Below are 5,350 nucleotides of genomic sequence, written 5' to 3'. Positions count from 1 at the left end.
GTGGACTGTAGGAGGTTGGCTATGATTGGTCTCTGCTTCCTGGTGTGTCTCCTTCTTGCCCTACCTTCTGGTCTCCAGCCTCAGGTCTTCCCTTTCCTCCAGCTCACAGCCTCTGTTTGCTCATGATTGGTAGGTTATAGTCACCTACACAGGGGTGTGAAGACCCTCCTCTCCATCCCACGGCCACACCTGAGCCACTAAGAAGAGACTAGCGGCTATATTTGACAATGCCACAGCAGAGTGTGCACAGCCAAGGGGACAGGAACAGGGAGGAGGGTGAAAAGTGTTCTGCATAATTATGTCAATTGTTGTGCATAATAAAGAGCTGGGAGACATTGGGCTAAGGGGAGAGAGAACAACAGCCCCTGAGACATGGCTGGAGGAGGAGAGACAGGAAGGGTGTTGTAGAAATGCTCTACAAGCTGTGAGGACACAGAGGATGGAGAAGGGAGGAGCAGGGAGAGAAATGCACCTGGAGTTTCCCTTTGGATCTCCCTGTAGAGAACAAATAAGGGTCGTGCTTGGAGTATGTGATGGTTTGAACTTTTCCCCCTTGATCAGATGTAAGCTTACTCATCATCTAGGCTTTCTCACATCCCCTTTCCCCTTAGCTCTCCCTGTCCTCCTCTCAGCTTAGCCCTCACTTCTGAATGCCCCATTTCCTACAGTTCCCATTTCCAGTTTCTCCCAGTGAGACCTGACTTTCCCAGCACATGCCTTTGGGGAGCCTTCTTTGTGGGAGCCCTCGCACAAGTCTTGTGGAGAAGGGCTGGCTTCACTTCAGACAGATGACTTCTCTTCAGTCAGCTGTGACCTGAACTGGTTTATTTCATGTGGCTCAAATAAGGGGCCCTGGGGATTCCACTTGTTTGGGGACAGTGAGAAGAGATTCCCTTTAGAAGGCCCTGAAGGTATGATGTTCCCGCATTAAAATGCCTTGGGGCTGACTTGGTCGAGTAGTGGTTAAGCTTGCATGCTCCACTTCCGTGGTCTGGGGTTTGCAGGTTCAGAACTCAGGTGCGGTCTTAGCAGCACTCATCAAACCGTGCTGTGGCAGGATCCCACATGATATAGAGGAATATCGGCACAGATGTTAGCTCAACAACAACCTTCCTCAAGCAAAAAGAGGAAGATTGGCAACAGATGTTAGCTCAGGGAGAATCTTCCTCATAAAAAAAAGAAAAAGAAAAAAATAAAATGCCTTGTGCTCTGATTATTTAATATTAAATAGAATAGCCAAGACACAGTGCTGCAGTTTCTAAATGACACTCTCATGAGCATCAGAATAATAAAAAGGCAGGAATCTTAAACCTCCCACCTACTCAGGGTCTGATCTCAATGTCTCCTCACCAGGGGAAGCAACTAGATTTTAGAGGGGAACAGAGTGTAGGTCTCTCCAAAGCGACTAGGGAGAGGAGTCTGGCATCTTGGAGCGACCTAATACTTCATAACTATTCCCTTCCTGTTCTTCAGACTAAGGTGGAAGAAATCTGATATGCAGTGTGATCTCACCACCTCCCAGAGTCTGAGAGCTCTTGCACAGAATGTCAGAAGGAATGGGCTCCCCTCTCCAGGGTAGCCCAGGAAAGATGTATGGCCATAAAAACACATCAGACCAAAAGGACTGAATACACAGCTTTTATTTTAACAGCTGAGATAAGGCAGAAGTTTATTTTAAACATTTTTCTTTTTGCATTTTCCAAAATTATTGGCAGGCATAAGCAGGTAAGTCACATGATTTTTTGGCAAAGGCCACCTCCAGCCTGGCATGTCTCTTGTCAGCATCCACAGCCACTTTGACAGATCCACATCACTTCTGTGCCTCCCCAGCTGCCTACCGAGTAAAAAGCTCACCACGTTTTTGGAAACCACAGTGGGTTTTAGGTATTCTTCTGTCTTCTTCCTGATGCTTGGTGTGGTGCTGCTGGGCTTAAGTTCAGAGTCTCCTGCATCCATGACTGGTTGACACCACAGATGGATTCAGGAAGAGAGCACAACTGAAAAAGCCTGAAAAAGAAGATGAACCTCACTTAATCCAGTGTATCCAGGCCACTCTTCCCCCTGCCACCTCCCCAACATAATCACATCTGTTTCCAGCATTGATATAAGAGGTTGCTTTTGCACATCATTGGACTTGAAATGCCAACTTTATCATTTCTTTCATTCTGTTATTTGCATGAGTCTGTGTTGAGAATCTCTGTTCTGTTCCATTAATGTATTTTCCACTCCTATTTTAATTGCTAAATCGATAGTTTAGATTTTCCTACGTTGGAGGGCAATGTCACTATCATGGCTACTCTTACATATGTTCTCCTCTGTTTTATTGAATAATCAGCTCATTTTACTTCATGGCAAAATCCTGTTAAGGTTCATGCCTGAATTCAGAGATTTATTTTGGGAAGCATTCATAAGATTACAATAATTAATTTTCCTATCCAGGATGAATTGGTATTTTTAGTGTCAAAACAGGAAACTCATAAAAAGGTTTCATGCATTTTTCCCTCTATTTTTAAAAAAGAAATTCACAACTGTTTTGTGGACAGTGTGAACTAAATTTATTATTTCTATTATTTCACATTTTATTCTTAAAGAAGTATATAATATCTTCTTTTGTATGTTTCACTTGTGTCCAATCTTACTTTTTTGTAAAATATTTCGGTGATTGACTTGGTTATTCTAAAGAGACATTCACTTAAAAAGAGAAAGGCATTTTTCCAATTTCCTTATTTGTATGAATTACAAGTATATGAATAATATGACATAAAATGCAGCTATTGAAAGAGATGAAGGGGTTCTCTATGTACTGACATGGAAATGATCTCTAAGAAATGGTAACTGAAGAAAGAAACTTGAAACCAGTATGTATCTTATCATCCCATTTGTCTTTCTTCACAGAGTCATCCATAGCGATAAAAGTAAATGCAAAGAATAAGATCGGAAAACTTTACAAAAACTGCTAAGGCATCTCTTCTGGTGTAGGGGTGTAAGATGGTGAAGTCTAGCAAAGGAAGGGGGATTATCAGTTGATCTCTATAAATGTAATTCTTACTTGTATTTTCTAAAACAAGAATGTAAAAATATGTGTAAGTCAATTTTGTCAAATTCGCTCAATAAACCGAGATTCCTCAGAAGCATAGATTTGAGACACAGAGAGGTACAAACACCAAGGCAGGTTGACCCAGGCATAGCCTCTGTCCTCCAGGGAAGGGAGCTCAGAAGAAAGGCACCCAAAGCCCCAAACAAACGAAAAGTGAACCAGCCTATAAGTGGAGTTCCAAGCAAGAGAGCAGATGTAGCCAGGGCAGGGTCTCTGCCCTGTCTGTGACTGTAAGAGGTTCTCATTCGGGAGGGAAAGAGGAGGTGATGACACCTCTTCTCCAGTCTCTTAGGCTCCCTAGGCCTCCCCTTCTTCCCAGGAGTACATATGGTAACAACAAGAGTAACACCACCAGCAATACCAGACCTCTGCTCAGGGGTTCTGCCTCCAGGCACTTCCCCAAGGGCTTTACATCCTGCAGCTCAGGGGACCTCTAACAGCTTGTTGGGGCCACTGCCACGCCCACTTATCCAGGACAGGGAACTGAGGCACAGGAAAGGTATGTAACGGGCCCCAGGTCACATAGCTGGTATGTGGCAGAACCTGGATGTGAACCTAATTTGTCTGGCTTCAGCGCCCCAGCCCCCAACCCTTCAGGATGCCTCCTCTTGATCCTTGTGGAAGGCAAGGAAACAATCTTTGTCCTTCCATTTGGTTGAACACTGAACACATATCTCAGTGTCTTTCCATGGTTCTCTATGGGATGGGAGGAAACCTGGGTAACTGAGCCTTCCCTGCCATTCAAGGAAGGGCGTGTGGCCTGGGTCCCTCTTACAGGCAGCTGTGCCTCAATTTCCTCAGTGGTTATGTGGGACTGAGGGGGCAGCCAGCGCGGGGCCAAGTCACATCTCCTCATAACAGTCATTTTAGTTCCTCAGGGGAACAGCTCCATAAAGCACACAAAGCCCTGTCCTCACCATTATCCCTCTGACATCCCGTCAGAATCCATGTCCTACCTCTAGACAATACGCACACGGGTCACACTTCAATGTTAACTCTATAGTTGTTCCATATCAGAGACTCGCAAGGTAATATGGCATGAGAAGTACGACCACTCAGCAGAAATTTCTACAATTAAACACCCCATTTATGTGTACTGTGTATTATAAATGTAGTAATCTCAGAACTGTGGCCAAGGCTTGATGCAGAGATGGGGAAAGAGCAGAAACTCCTACCGGGAGCTGAGTTCCCTTGCACCTCTCTCTGGGTGATTGGATCTTGAGGCCACAATCACTGTCCGTTGTCCAGTGGACCTGTTGAAACACAGAGAACACTGTGAGGACATTTTGGTAACTCCTCACACAGGAGAAGTTGGAGTGGAGGGATTTTGCTCAAGCCAAGGAAGAGCTCTGAGGCCAAGCTAGCCGAGTATCCTATCCAGGGAACAGCTGTGGAGATGGTACCCAAACATAGGTAGTATGTGCCCCCTCTTCCAGCACCTCTCACTCACCGTATTCAGCTCTGAACACGGAGTAACCCACGTGGTTGTGGCCAGTGCTTGGATTCTGTAAACAGATGTGATTACTAGGTTCTGAACCACATTGTGAGTCATGATCACTCCTCTTGGTGCTTAACCAATCAGAGCCTGGGACTCAGGGAAGGTACCTTTCCTTTCCTTCCTTGCCTTCCCTTCCGGGTCAGTTGCTGCTCCTGCAGGAACAGTGTCTGCTCAGTAGGATGGGTGAGAAAACATCCTGATAAACCAAGATAATGTGGCATCTTTATCTGCCATCAACAAACTAATTGAACTAATGAACTCCAACCCTGCTGGGTAATGGGAGGGTGAGAACTGTCATTTGTCCAAAGTGGTAAAAATACATAACATGCAGAAGTGGTTAGGAACACAGGCTCAAGAGATAGGTGGTTTGATTTCCACTCCCAGTTCTGTGTGACCCTGGGCAAGTCTTTTAACCTCCCTGATCCAAAGGTTCCTCCTTTGTAAAGTGGGGATGACAACAATACTTCCTCCCGTTGGGAGTTTGTGAGGATTAAATGAGAAGATACTGTTAAGGCACTCAGAACAGCGTCTAGCAGGCAGGTAGTGCTCAGATGACCTTAGCATTCATCATTGTGGTCATCTCAGCCAACCTCCCTGGTTTCAGCAGTCTCAGTTGGATACATATTCAATCCCTTCGGAGTTCACCTCCCCAGTGGCACAGCTCCCTCCTCTCTGTCCCATTTCCAAAGAAGAGATCTTGGGCTAAGGCAAAGCTCGTGATCCTCACGGTATCAGAAGGGGCAGGGCTCCTGAGT

The 5,350-nt window shown here is 45.4% G+C and overlaps 1 long non-coding RNA gene across 1 annotated transcript; it reads right to left on the bottom strand.

The window, feature by feature from the left end:
* Window positions 1-1,622: 1,622 nt before the first annotated feature.
* On the bottom strand, window positions 1,623-4,658 carry LOC138921889 (uncharacterized). Its single transcript, XR_011434861.1, has 3 exons — window positions 4,548-4,658; window positions 4,273-4,350; window positions 1,623-2,007 (listed from the first exon to the last, which is right to left on the bottom strand). It is a non-coding gene; the product is annotated as an uncharacterized lncRNA (long non-coding RNA).
* Between the last annotated feature and the right edge of the window lie 692 nt (window positions 4,659-5,350).

The sequence above is a fragment of the Equus caballus genome, chromosome X (genome assembly GCF_041296265.1).
Source record: "Equus caballus isolate H_3958 breed thoroughbred chromosome X, TB-T2T, whole genome shotgun sequence".
Taxonomy (NCBI): Eukaryota; Metazoa; Chordata; class Mammalia; order Perissodactyla; family Equidae; genus Equus; species Equus caballus.
This window is presented reverse-complemented; position numbering and strand designations above follow the sequence as displayed.